Source organism: Microcaecilia unicolor, chromosome 5, assembly GCF_901765095.1.
Source record: "Microcaecilia unicolor chromosome 5, aMicUni1.1, whole genome shotgun sequence".
NCBI classification, from domain to species: domain Eukaryota; kingdom Metazoa; phylum Chordata; class Amphibia; order Gymnophiona; family Siphonopidae; genus Microcaecilia; species Microcaecilia unicolor.
In genome coordinates, this window is record NC_044035.1 from 124643586 (window position 1) to 124658420 (window position 14835).

A 14835-nucleotide genomic window follows, 5' to 3' on the forward strand; every position below is an offset into this window, starting at 1 on the left:
AGGCCGTATCTTGGCAGGAGGTGATGGATCAGTAAGGAGGTGACTTCTTTAGCCATTTCTGTTCGGGTGGGCTGGGCCTCAATCCATCCTGTGTAAATACACACGACGACGAGAATGGCTTTGTAGCCCCGGGCTGGGGGCATATGCGTGAAGTCAATCTGGCAGACGTGGAACGGGCTAGTGCCCCGCAGAACATGTCCTGGCGTCGGACCGGGCCCTGTCCTTGGGTTATTTCGAGCACAAGTTGCGCATTGGCTGGAAGCATTTTTGGTCCAGAGGAACAATTTGTTGATATAATAGGTCTTCTCCAGTAGGCGCCCCAGAGCGTCCTTGCCCAGATGGGTGTAGTTGTGGGCCTCCCTGGCCACCGTCCAGGCCAAGGCTTCGGGTATCCATATGCGCCCATCCTGTAGTACCCACCAGCCATTGCGTGACTCCAGGCCCTCTTGCCGGGCCCACTCAGTCTCTTGTGGGGCATAGATGGGGGTCTCTGTGGGGAGGTGAACAAAGAGTACAGGGTCAGAGGAATGAGAAAGGTAAGGGAGTCGACTCGCCCTTTTCGCAGCGTCGTCTGCCTGCTGATTTCCCCGGGCGATAGGGTCCGTCCGGCCTGTGTGGGCCCTGCAGTGCATCACAGCTACTTTCTTCGGTTTCCATACTGACTCAAGTAATTGGCAGATCTCAGCGGCATTTGCAAGTCCTTTCCCCTCAGCTGTCAGAAATCCCCTTTCCTTATACAAGGCTCCGTGCACCTGGAGGGTGAGGAAAGCGTACTTGGAGTCGGTGTAGATGTTAACAACTTTTCCTTCAGCCCACAGGAGGGCTCTCGTGAGGGCGATCAGTTCCGCTTTCTGGGCTGACGTTCCGGGCGGCAGAGCCATAGCCTCGATCACATGGTCCTCAGACACAACAGCATAGCCAGCTGTTCGAATGCCCTCTATCACCTGGCTGCTTCCATCGGTGAACAGGGTGATGCCCCCTTGCCAGGGTTGGTCCTTGAGGTCAGGTCTGCTGGAATGCACAGTGGCCATTACCTCCTCACAGTCGTGGAGTGGTGGTTCAGGGGCCGGAAGGAGGGTGGCGGGATTAAGATTAGTTGTATCTAGGATTCGCACCTCCGGATTCTCGCATAGGAGGGCTTGGTATTTAACCAATCGGGAGTTGGTCATCCATCTGGGTCCGTGGCTCTCGAGTAGGCCGCGGATGGTGTGGGGTGTAGTCACAAAAAGTGTTTGGCCAAACGTGAGTTTATTGGCCTCGTGTATCAGCAGACAGGCCGCCGCAATGCTTCGGAGACAGCCCGGCCATCCTCGTGCCACGTTGTCCATGCCCTTGGAGAGGTATGCTACAGGGCGTTGCCAGGTGCCGACCAGTTGGGTAAGGACTCCAAGTGCCAATCCCTTCTTTTCGTCGATGAACAAGTGGAACGGCTTGGTCACATCTGGCAGTCCGAGCGCTGGTGGGGATACAAGGGCCTCCTTGAGGTCCTGAAGGGCTTTCAGTTCGCGCTTCTCCCACTGGAGATTTTGGCCCTCGAGTTCAGGTCCTTTCAGTTTGGCGTACAAATCTTGGGTCAGGACTGCGAAGTTAATGATCCAGATCCGGCAATACCCAGCTGCGCCTAGTAATGCCCGCAATTCCTTCTTATTTGCAGGGGTGGGTTGATTGCGGATAGCTTGGGTACGGGGTGTACCGAGCCTTCGGTTTCCTTCTCGTAGGCGAAAACCCAGGTACTCGACTTCGATCTCGCATATCTGGGCCTTTTTTCGACTGGCTCGGTACCCCTGGGCTTCCAAGGTTTTCAAGAGGTAAAAGGTAGCTTCTGCACAGTCCGTGTACGTTTCACGGGCCACCAACAGGTCGTCCACGTATTGAACGACCGGCCCATACTCGTCCTGATACATCCTCAGGTCCTGGGCAAGTTGATCACCAAAGAGGGTGGGCAAGTTCTTGAATCCCTGGGGAAGCCGAGTCCATGTAAATTGTTGCTTACTTCCGGTCTGTAAGTCTTCCCACGTGAAGGCAAACAACTTCTGGCTGTCGACAGCAAGAGGGATGGAGAAGAAGGTGTCCTTCAGATCAATGACACTGTACCACTTGGTCTGGGCTGGCACTTGGGCTAGGATGGAGTAGGGGTTCGGTACGAGGGCAACTATGTCGGCTACCTGGTTGTTGACTTTCCTCAGGTCCTGGACGGGTCTGTACTCTGATGTCCCTGGCTTCTTAACGGGCAACAGTGGGGTGTTCCACACAGATCTGATCGGTTTGAGAACCCCTTGTTGAAGGAGTTTCTGTAGATGAGTTTGCATACTATGCCGGGCTGCATAAGGGATGTGATATTGTCCTTGGTTGACAACTTGAGCATTTGGTTTGAGTTCAATCCAGATGAGGATGGCGTTAACGGCCAGTCCACCGGGGTTCACTTCTGCCCACACGTTGGGCACTCCAGCCATCAGGGTTCTCCTTTGCCGTGCGAACGGGGTGTCCTGGCAATAACGGCAGTCGTCAGGGCCTGCAAGTAGGGGGGCGTGTAGTCTCCATTCTTCCCGCACAGGGCAGATAAGCGTCACCGGTCGGTCTTCAAAATGAGCTTCTACTTCACCCGTGGTCTTAAACTTCAAGGAGGCTTGGAGTTTGCACAATAGGTCTCGGCCAATCAGTGGAATTGGACATTCGGGGACATGTATGAACTGGTGAGACACCATCGTTCCCCCGATCCGGACTTGGCGCTCCTTGAGGAGGGGAGCAGTGAGTGACTTCCCGGAGGCACCCACAATCGGTATGGATTCTTTCGTGGCCGGGCTATGGCAGTGGTGATAACAGATCGCTGGGCCCCAGTGTCTAGTAGAGCCTTCATCCACCAGAGGGTCAGTGGGGACTCTGCCCTCCCGGTCCCTTCATGCAGTATGGTCCCGGGTAGCGTCAAGGGCCATCTGCCATTCCTGCCGTTCGCCACGTCCTCGGCCGCGGCCCCCGTCCTCGCTGTCCCTGTCTGGGGCCTCTTGGGTGGTCATCATCCTCCTCCCCTCTGTTCTGGTCCCGTGGCTTCTCCGGGCATTCTGCCCACCAGTGCCCTTCTTCTCGGCAATTAGCGCACTGGTTGCGTCCTATGGGGGACCGTGCCCCTCGTCCTCTCCGGCCCTTGCCTCTACCACGCGGTCTGGACCCCAGACGTTCTTCCAGTACCGTGGCCAGCACATCTGCCTTCTCGCGCATCCGTCTGGTCGATTCCTTCTGGGCTTCAGTCTTCTCTTCCTGGTCGCGGTATCCGAATACGCGATCAGCTATAGCTTTCAGTTGGCTGATACTCATCCCTTCAAATCCTTCAGTGCTCTGAAGCTTCCTTCGTATATCCGGTGCTGATTGACTGACAAAACTCATGACTACTGTAGGGACGTTCTTGGGATCTTCGGGATTGATTGGACTATGTTTTCTAAAAGCTTCCATAAGTCGTTCAAGGAAATCCCCCGGGCTTTCGTCCTTCTGTTGAACTACATTGTGGATTTTTCCCATATTAGTAATCTTCTGTTTTCCCTTTTTAAGGGCCGCCAGGTATGCTTGCTGATACCGGCGGATGACGGTTTGGCCTTCAGCGGTTCGATAGTCCCACGCAGGGGCCGCGGTAGGTACTTCCGTGTCTAAGAGGTTCTGTACGTTGGCATGGCCCGGGTTGGCGTCCCGGACGGCTTGTTCCATATTCTGCTGTAAGAGGCGGCGTTCCTCAGTGGTCAGAATGTGGGCACTCAATTGCCTGAGATCACCCCATGTAGGATTATAACTGTATATGATACCTTCCACCAGCTCTATCAGCTGTTCAGGTTTCTGGTCGTACGAAGGCCCATGTAATTTCCAGTTATACAAGTCGGCACTGGAGAAGGGAACGTGGCTGTAGACGGTGGACTCGATGGGCTGGCCCCCTTCCGCTGTCGGGTTAGGGGTATAGGTGGTAGATTGTCGGACCGGGTAGAGGTCAGTAATTCCCGCCCTGCGACTGGAGGGGAGGGTGTCTCGCGGACTCGATTGGGGAAACCGAGTAATTTTCTTCACGACCCTTTGGCTCTTCCTCGAAGTTGCGGGGCCTTTTGACTCGGGCGAGCCTGGTTGGGACGTGCCTTCAGCGTCTGACTCTGACTCAGAGGCCTCGGCGTTATTCTGGCCTTCCGCCACGTCCGCGAGGTCGGGGTATATAGGGGCGTAGGGAGGGGGCGCAATATCATCCTCGTAGGTCTCCGACGTAGCAAGTATCGGAGCCTTCGGAGCCACCTTTTCGGGCAAATCCTGAACTTTCCCTCGGGTTTCCTTCATGGGTCTCGTTCTGGGAAGTGTAGTGGTAGCACAGGGCGTGGCCTCAGTCTTAGCAGTGGTAGTACGGGGCGTGGTCTCTGGGGCTTCGATGCTAGGGGCGGACGGCCTTATGGCGGCGGTCCCTGCGGCCCTCGGAACGGCAACGGTTGCCGGGATTTGGAGAGTGAAGGCATGGGTCCGCAGGGCTTTGTGCTTTAAGTTTAGTTTTCCGCCCCTTTCTCTGGTTTACCACCATGAGGGCGGCCTTTTCTACCTTATGTTGGGCCCAGTTTGGCGGGTTCCGGACTACATTCAACCACGCTTCTATGTACGGTATGTCCTCGGGACAGCCTGGATTTCCTTCAACTATAACAATATCCATGACTGCCGCCACTTTCTCATACTCAAATGACCCTTCCGGAGGCCACTCAGCAATCCCTAGTCCAGGCCACATAAATTGACATCGCTGTATCATCCCGGCCCTACTACAGTTATCTTGGTCGAACACCTCGCTAAAGTGTTCCGTCATTAAGTCTAAAGGTGTGGATCCACCCCCGCCCATCCTAACCTGAGTGCCAAAGGATAGGAGACAGACAAAGGGGGAAAAGGATGGTGGAGGAGTAAGGGGTCTCGTTCCACCGGACACAGAAGGATCAACACTCGGCCTGACCGGAATGCGGTCGCCCGATCCGGAAATGCAAGCCCACTCACACAACTTCCACACGCCACAAGAAACCCTCCCGTACGGTTTCTTCGCCGAGCCTAGTGAGTTTCGGGACCTAGTCCGTATTAGTCACTGGCTAAAAGAGGGTGATCATGCCTCTTCTTCGGTCCTTACTGGGCCGGTCACTACGTTGAGTATACTCGCCTGTCCGCCGGGGTCGCAGGCTGCGCCGTCGGTGCGCTTCTCTCCGGAGTCAAAAAGGTGCCTTGCCGGAACCACGCAGCCCCACCTCCAGTCAGCCGGAATCGATCGGCCCTCCACCGGGGGATGGACACTGAAATCAGCGGTGGCCACTCACCACCTTCTCGGGAGGGGGTCGATGACCCGACTCAACTGCAGTGGGGGAGGGGAAGAATATAATCCGATTTCCCTTTTGTAGACACTCCTGGCTGGCTCGCCAATGAAACAGACTAACTAAATCAGGAGACAAAAGGCAAATTGGTTCCAAAGCAATGCAACTTTATTGCTAGCAATGAACAGCACTGAGTACTCTCAGGATACTGTGTGTCACAAATCATCTGACACTTACATTTATACTTCCCTGCTGGGCCTGCGCATTAGGCCCCTTATACATCACAGTTGACATGCGCAGTAAACATTTGTAGTTCTTACAGTACACATTTGTAGTTCACAGTCCATACACACGTCATAATACTGAAATGATATTGGCAAGGGAAACGAAACTTAGCATCTTGCTCTATACACACAATCCTCCTTTCTAGCAGAGGAGATAAGGTTCGTTAGGCTCAGAGATGCAGGATGGGGAGGTGACGACACCCTCCAAGGCCATCTATTCATATTGCGCCAAGTGCAGGCTGGGTTTTGTGTGCAAGCCTTGCCAACTAATGTTACAAGCTGTTTATCTACTGCACCTGCATTCTGTCTTACACTAATAGGCAGCGAGGCAGTACAAACTGGTTAAGGCACAGTGCAATAGAACTTAAATGTCCAATACATTCAAGTATAAAGTATGCCCAAAAAGGCAAAAGCAGAGGTAGTATGCACAAAGTCAGTATGCACAGAGCTTGAGGTTGTCCTGTTGGTCCAGTAGTATCAAGTGTTCAGATCCACTCCTACAATAAGAATATAAGAATAGCCATACTTGGTCAGACCAGTGGTCCATCTAGCCCAGTATCCTGTTTCCAATAGTGGCCAAGATAGGTCACAGGTACCTGGCAAGAAATCCCAGGGCAAGAAGTAGTTTCCTCATGTCTAGCTCAATAGCAGACTATGGATTTTTTCCTTTGGGAACTTGTCCATATCTTTTTTAAACCCAGATACGCTAACCACTGTTACTACATCCTCCAGCAAAAAGTTCCAGAGCTTAACTAGTCATTGAGTGAAAAAATGTTCCCTATTATTTGTTTTAAAAGTATTTCCATGTAACTTCCTTGAGTGTCGCCTAGTCTTTGTACTTTTAGAACGAATAAAAAAATCAATTCACTTCATCTCGTTCTACACCACTCTGAATTTTGTAGACCTCAATCATATCTCCCCTCATCCATTTCTTTTCCAAGCTGAAGAGCCCTAAACTCTTTGGCCGTTCCTCGTATGAGAGGAGTTCCATCCCCATTATCATTTTGGTTGCTCTTCTTTGAACCTTTTCTAGTTCCGCTATATCTTTTTTGAGATACTGTGACCAGAACCGAACGCAGTACTCGAGGTGAGGTTGCACCATGCAGAGGCATTGTAGTATTTTCAGTCTTATTTACCATCCCTTTCCTAATAATTCCTAGCATCCTGTTTGCTTTTTTGGCAGCCACCACCACACGCTGAGCAGTAGATTTCAGCGTATTATCTGCAACGACACCTAGATCTTTTTTTCTTTTTTTTTTTTTTGAATGCTGACCCCCAAGCTGGTAACTATGACTCGGATTATTCTTTCCAATGTGTATCACTTTGCATTTGTCCACATAAAATTTCATCTGTCATTTGGATGCCCATTCCTTCAATTTCCTAAGGTGTTCCTGCAGTTTTTCACAGTATGCATGTGTTTTAACAACCTTGAATAATTTTGTGTCATCTGCAAATTTAATCGCCTCACTCGTCGTCCCAATTTCCATATCATCTCTCTATATAAAAGGCAACCCCAACGTTCTGAAGCCTCCATGGAAGTTGAGGCGCCCGAGATATCCGGTGTGCCCTGGAGTGTCTGCACCGCCCTCGCGTCAAAATGTCATGACGTCGAGGGCGGAGCTATAACACTCGAGGGCCGAAACCGAAACGCCACAGGCACGGCCACGGAGGCGCAGCAAACAAAAAAAAACCAAAACCCTACCCACACACAGCGACGCGAACACCGAACAAGGCAAGTAGCTCAGAGGGAGGGGGGCCCTTGCTAGCGCCCGTTTCATTCCGCTCAGAAACGGGCATTTATTCCTAGTTTATAAATATGTTAAATCGCACTGGTCCCAGTACTTATCCCTGCGGCGCTCCACTATTTACACTCCTCCATTGAGAGAAATGACCATTTAACCCTACCCTCTGTTTTCTGTCCAGTAACCTATTCCACACCAGAGCATTGCCTCCTATCCCCTGACTCTTTAATTGTCTCAGGAGTCTCTCATGAAGAACTTTGTCAAAAGCATTATGAAAATCTAGATCCATTGCATCAACCGGCTCACCTTTATCCACGTGTTTATTCACACCTTCGAAGAAATGAAGCAAATTGATGAGGCAAGCCTTCCTTTGGCTGAACCCATGCTGACTCTGTCCGATTAAACTGTGTTTATTTACGTGTTTCATAATTTTATTCTTTATAATAATTTCCACTATTTTGCCCAGCACTGACGTCAGGCTTAACGGTCTGTAATTTCCTGGTTCACTCTGGAACTCTTTAAAAAAAAAAAAAAAAAGTTGGTGTTACATTGACCACCCTCCAATCTTCAGGTACTACGGACAATTTTAATGACAGGTTACGTATTACTAACAGCAGATCAGCAATTTCATGCTTTGAGTTCTTTTGAGTACCTTTGGATGTATGCCATCCGGTCCAGGTGATTTGCTATTCTTTTAATTTGCTGATTTGGCTCAATATGTCTTCTAGGTTCACAGAGATTTCTTTCAGTTCCTCCACATCATCACCTTTGAAAACCATTTCCGGTACAGGTAGATCTCTTACATCTTCCGTAAAGACCGAAGCAAAAAATTCCTTCAGTTTCTCCGCTATGGCCTTTCTTCTTCTGATGTACCTGAAAAAAGGTTGTTACTGAGTTTTAGCCTCTGCAGTAAGTTTCTCTAGTGTATTAAGGCCATCTTCCTCATTGCTGCAGATGAGAGAGTTACGAAACAAGTTTACCCCCATATTGCCCAGTTAACTATAACAACACTTTAATATTGTCAGTGTCTTTTGCTATTATATAGTCTTTGATCTTTTTGAGCACGTCTGAAGAAGGGACCTATATGGCCTTGAAGGTTGTTATATACAGTAACATTCTCGGGTAAGTAGAGAAAACCAAGGCACTGCAACCTGTTAAAAAAAAAAAAAAGAGAGAGAGAAAACAAAACTCTCAGAAAGCTTGATTAGAATTACTTTACATCAGGTTAATTTTTCCTTGGGGACTGATTTATCATTTTGTCTCCTTATTCGGTTTTATCAGGTGTTTCATATGCTGTTGATAAATCTCTTCTGTTGCTTCCCTTTCTGTCATGCTCTGCCATGACCAGACTTGCCTCTTCCCTCTGTGGGATGTAATTTAGCAATCCTGCAGTTGGTAGTCACCATAATTGCAAACAGATGGTCCAGCTTTTTTTTTTTATGAGCCATCTTATCGGTGGGAATAAGAAAAAAAGACTTTATCCAAGAGCTGAGTGGTTTTATCCTGTTTCAGGGGGTGGACTGTCAGGAGAAAACTGGAATACAGATGAGAAGCCCTTCAGAAAGTCAAATATTTTGAAAATGTCCCTGTTATGTGAGTTATAGTACAACACGTAATATCGCTGGTAAGAATTGATGTAAAACCATGAGTAACAAATAAAAGCTGCTCTTCCTGGCAACCAGTGGTTGTATTTGCTGTGCTTAATTGTTACTTTGTGTTGGAAGAGGACTTTGTACCGGAGAGCTTTTTTGCAAAAACACTGCTTTTAATAAGAGCTGAGTGAGTGATACAGCTGCACAGGGTGCAGTATAGAAGGGCTCAAAAATTGTCCGCTGTCCACGATCCTCTCGTTGGCAGTGGCAAAGTGGGTGAGGTAGGGTATGCTAGTGGCCCAATCACACAGGGGGGCATTCAGCGCTGGAAAAAATTGACACGGAGTGCCGGGTTGAGCACCATTTATAGAATAGTGCATAGAGCCCATTCCTGCACCAGGAGTTGGGTGCCGGTATTCATGCCAGCTGAAACCTGGTGTGAATGCCAGCACCCAACTCCTGGCATCTTGGTATGGAAATGGGGCTGTTCTATAATCCTGTTCTATAATCCAATTTATTGGAACGCTTCTGCCCCTCCCCTGCCATGCCCTCTTTGAATTGCGCACTAGGGTATTTAGGTGCACAAAGTTATAGATTAGGACAGATGCACATGCAAATTCCAATTAACTGCAATAATTGTTACCATCGGTTGATTGCTAACTAATGGTAATAGTTATTGCAGTTAATTGCTCATTAGCCAAGTAAGTTGCAATGCGCTCCTTGGCTCTGCGCCCAAATCTCAGCAACCATATATACAGTTTGGGGGGGGGGGGGTGTAATTATGGCTCAATACAGTCCTGTGACACACTCTGTGTTATTACAAAAGATTTTTTTTTACCTTAGACACAGACATAGTTTCTTTGCTGTCCTGATAAAAAGATTAGAGCTCTTAAAGATTTGTCACAAATATATTAAGTCAGCCTAATAAAAAGGGAAAGGTATCACCAACTTGTTTGTTGATCCTTTCTTCCACCTTTCCAAGAAAAAGTTGAACATGAAAACTGCATCATTCTTGTGTACTTAACAAAAGTTAATTGACTATGTTCGTTAGATCTCGAGGATGCTTACATTTGCATAGCAGTTCACTTAAGTGATCTTCAATTCTCCCTGCAAACCAACCTTTATTAGTTATTTATGGTTCTCCTTTTTGGCTGGTCTTCAGCTCACAGGGTATTCACCAAATGTATAGTGTTTTATGGCAGTGCTCCTACACAGGCAAGGTCTTCTGGGGTTTTTTTTCAGTATTTTTAATTTAATTCTGGTATTTGTATTCTGCTTAACCATCAAGTTCAAGGCGGAGAACAATCACACGTTATGAACAGTTTCCCTAGAGGGCTCACATCTCGGTTTTTGTGCTTGGGGCTATAGTGGGGTTAAGGGGCCCTTTCACAAAGTGTGTGCCAGATTGGCATTACTGCCCGGCTAGCACATGTGCCTGGTGGTAATTCCAAGTTTGGTGCACGCCAAAAACCCATGGTAGAAAATCATTTTCTACAGCGGGGGCATTCCCAGCAGTAATCGCCATTTGACATTGGCTGCACAGTTACCACGCTGGTAGTGCGTGAGTCCTTACCGTTAAGTCAGTGGGTGGCGTTAAGGGCTCAGGCCATAAATAGGCGTGCGCTGGTTTTCATTTTCTCATACACCCATTTCCTGACCCATTAAAAAAAAAATCTTTTTTTCCAGACACGGTGAAGAAATGGCCCAGTGCATGTCCAAAACACTTGCCCACACTACCGCAGGCCACTTTTTGCCGCACTTTTGTAAAGGGACCCCGAAATGACTTGCCCAAGGTCACAAAGAGCTGCAGTGATAATTGAACCCAGGACCCCGGGATCAATGCCTGCTGCACTAACCATTAGGCCACTCCTCTACAAGTATCTGAGTGATTGCATCTTCGCTGCTCTCTTCCTGGACCTGGCTATCACTTTGAGGAACAAGACCTTAGCCTAGCCTGGGATACCTCATCAATGTTGACAAATCAAACCTTCAGCCTACACAAAGGATTGCTTTCATTGGAGTGCTTCTAGAGATAAAGACATTACTCCTGTTAGACTACGTTGCCTCGTCCAGTCTGTTCAAAAAGTCTGATACTTCTCTTGGGGTCACAGCTGGGCTTAATGTGAAATGCTAGGACATAATGGCTTCCACATTACACATATTCACTCTCACTTATCTCGGATAAGAAGGCTGCAGTGGGCCTAAATTGTGAATGGAATCAGATGTTCCAGGCCTTGTCCTGCAAGATCTTCCTGTCAACTTGCTTGTAGACCATGCTGCAATGATGGATCTCAAAGGACAACTTCATCGAAGGACCCACCTTTTGCACATCAGCTTCATAATTGTATAATTGCCACAGATCTTAGAACATCAGGTGTAGTGCCCCTGTCAGCTTATGCAATATTCGAGGAAGCTTGTCGAAAACCGAAGGGGCTTCTTCACATCAACCTTCTGGTACCGAGAGCAATATTTTACTCCTTTGAGCATTTGTACATCAGCTTCAAGATCAGTCACTATGATTCAATCAGGTGGTTATGTTTTGCATCAAAAAGGAGGGATGGGAACCCTTTGTGTATGTTAGGAAGCAGCCCACATATAGCATTTCATACTGAATCACATGTCCATCAAATCATCTGCATAATCAGGGAGCAAAACCATCCAGTCAACAAACTCTGCAAAATCCTTTAACCTCACAGGTGATGATCTTCAAATATAACAGCCCATCTGAGAAACTTCTCTAAACACATTTACTAGCAGCAACAAACCAAAATACCTCTCTACTGCTCAATATAAATAACTCTGAAGCACCATGCACAGGATTCACTGGCTGTAGAATGGGTCTGGTACCTGCATTACTGGCTTTGACAAAACTGGTCTCCCATTGAGTACTGATTCCATTCAGTCTGTACTCAGATTCGTATTTCCAGCTTTAAGACATAGTTGAGGTGCACTACCACATCCCATTCTCTGGTCTCTGGCTTTTGATGGCCTGGAAATTCAACAGTCCCTAGTTGCTTCCTTGAGTTTACCACCCTAATTCAGGATGTGATCAGCAAGGAAATTTTCTATGAGAAGTCCTATGTTTTCAAGTAAAAAAAAAGGTTTTCCATCTAGCATTCTTTGTGTTCAGCATCCCACTACGTGTTCTAATAGAATATCTGTAACACCTTCAGCAGAATGACCTTCAGACATCTGTAAGATTTCACCTCAGTGCCCTTTCATCCTATCATATTTTAATAGATTGGACTTCAGCTTCTCAGTGTCCACATGTCTCCAAATTCACAAGGTCTTTTGCATTGGAAATTTGATATGCAAAAGCCTTTAGTTTCATGGGACCTAAATGTTGTGCTCTCTAATCTCATGAAACTGCCTTATATGCTGGTGAAATTCTCTTTCCTAAAGTACCTTATTGGAAACTACTTTTCATTGCAGGGGTAACTTTGGCCACTATCTTCCTTATTTCTTACATAGTAATATGTTAAATTAGCACAAACCTCTTACTCTGTTCATAATTATACCTTTTGCAATATAATGTAAGCCACTGCAAATAGGTGGGAAAATGTGGGGTACAAATGCAGCAAATAAATAAGATCTGTAAAATTAAAACCAGGGTCATCTATAAACTGTACACTCAAATTTTCTTGCAAACTTGACCAGAGTTCTTTACAAAGATTATCGAGGAGGTAGCGTTGCTTACTTTCCATCCTAAGCTTGATAGGCACCAACAAGAGAGAGCTCTCTATACTGAGCAAATCTAAATAAAAATATACTCTAGACCAGAGGTGTCCAACCTCGGCCCTCACCAGATCACGTTTTCAGGATTTCCCCATTGAGTATGCATGAGATCTGTTTGCACACAGTGGAGGCAGTGAATGCAAATAGATCTCATTCATATTCATTGGGGTAATCCTGAAACCCCGACTGGCCTGAGGTTGGACAACCCTGCTCTAGACTGTACGCGATTTACACTAATACTACCTGAAAAGAACAGGGTCCTTTCAGTAAATCCATACAGCAGTTTATCTTCTTTGACTTTAACAGGCTTAATATACTGGTGGGACAGTATACACATTTAGGGCTCGATTTCAGTAAATGGCACCCAAATGTGGGCACAGAACCTAATCAGTGCCAGCGCTATCTTATACAGAGCGCACCGAGATGAGTTCTCCTAATAGTATAGCGTTGGGCACCAAATTCCGCACCCAACTTTGGATGCAAGGACTTAAACCAGTTGAAACCTGGTGTAAATCCTGGCACAGAAGTTAAGCGCAGATCCCTGGCATTCAGTAATACTGCACGCATCTTTAGTGAATGCTTCTGCCCACCCATACCTCCCATGACTGCCCCTTTTGAGTTGTGCACTATGATGCCCTTTTATTAAAGGGTTGCCACTGGCCCAACGCGGTTGCCGGTGGTAGTACCGCCTCGAGCTTGTGCCATTTCTGCCGCTGTGGAATTTTTCCATAATTATTAGCGTGGCACTAACCCGGCGTTAATCGGGCAGTGCATGGCACTGCCCGGTTACCAGGGGGTTACCACGGGAGCCCTTACCACCACCTCAGTGGGTGGCAGTAATTGCGCCGCCTGCATGGCCGTGCGGTAAATGCAATTTTATTTTCGGCATTTTTTTTACCCACTGTGGTAAAATGGGCCCTGGCGTGTGGCAAAAATGGCTGCCACCGCTACTGCTTAACCATTTTTACCACAGCTTGGTAAAAGGACCCCTATATGATTTGTGTGCGGATCTTTATAGAATAGTGAACATACATAAGAATATAAGAGTAGCCACACTGGGTGAGACCAGTGGTCCATCTAGCCCAGTATCCTGTTTTCCAAACAGTGGCTGAGCAAGGTCATAAGTACCTGGCAGAAACCCAAATTGTGGCAACACTCCGTACTACGAATCCCAGGACAAGCAGTTGTTTCCCATGTCTGTCTCAATAGCAGACTATGGACCTTTCCTCCAGGAATTTGTCCAAACCTTTTTTAAACCCAGATACGCTAACCGCTGTTACCACATCCTCCAGCAAAGAGCTTAACTACTCGTTGAGTGAAAAAAATGTTTCCTCCTATTTGTTTTAAAATTATTTCCATGCAGCTTTCTTGTGTCCTCTAGTCTTCGTACATTTGGAATAAGTAAAAAATTGTGCAAATCCAGATTTTTGACATTTAACACCAATAATTGTTGGCACCAGTGTTCCATCTCCATCTAAGGAACGACCTGCTGTGTGCAAATATTTTTTTTTGAGCGCCGAAAATAGCCCAGTAGCCAAAAAAGAGCAGGGAGGGTGGTGTTCCCCTGAGCTATGTAAGGAGCAAAATTAGCAAGCCATGGTATATTGGCAACAGGTCTATAATTCTCTAGTTACATCTGATCCTAGTGCCTTTGGAATAGGAGTCAAGACAATATGAGTCAAGGCATTAGAAAAGAGAGAGACACGGGAACAAAGTTTGTCGCCGTCCCTTCCCCGACCCGTCCCCGTGGGTTCTGTCTCTGTCCCCATCGGCTCTGTCCTCATCTGCAGAAGCCTCGAACACTTATGATTTTATATTTAAATCTTTTTATTAAAATATAAACAGGAACAATATGCTGTGCAACTGTTGTTATTATTGTTCTCTATTTGTAATTTATGCACAATGAGCAGCTATAATAACCCTCCTTCCCACCACCACCCTCTACCCTTCCAGTCCCAACAATAGGTGATTTCTACTACACCAAGGAATCCTAATTCACACTATTAAAATGTCCAGGGGTATAAAATACAACCCGTTCTATACGCCCTAGAGGGGAAAAATATGCCCTATAAAGCACAGTTATGTTTTTTAAATCTGTGGATAAATAAGAAATCATTAACAATCTCAGGATTCAATCTAGCTCTCCTGTCTTCCACAGTCCTTCCTGGAACAGAAGTTGTCT

The 14835-nt window shown here is 47.2% G+C and overlaps 1 protein-coding gene across 8 annotated transcripts in view; it reads left to right on the plus strand.

Moving 5' to 3' along the window:
* Nucleotides 1-14835, plus strand: part of CSGALNACT2 (chondroitin sulfate N-acetylgalactosaminyltransferase 2) — a 121396-nt gene that overhangs the window by 17852 nt on the left and 88709 nt on the right. For 3 of the 8 annotated variants that reach the window (XM_030203253.1, XM_030203252.1, XM_030203254.1), the window contains one exon: nt 8839-8950. The exons of 4 other annotated variants lie outside the window; for them this stretch is intronic. The gene's annotated coding sequence lies outside the window, so the exon portion shown is untranslated. The remainder of the gene's footprint in view (nt 1-8838; nt 8951-14835) is intronic. One more of the 8 variants, XM_030203256.1, reaches the window with a different exon arrangement.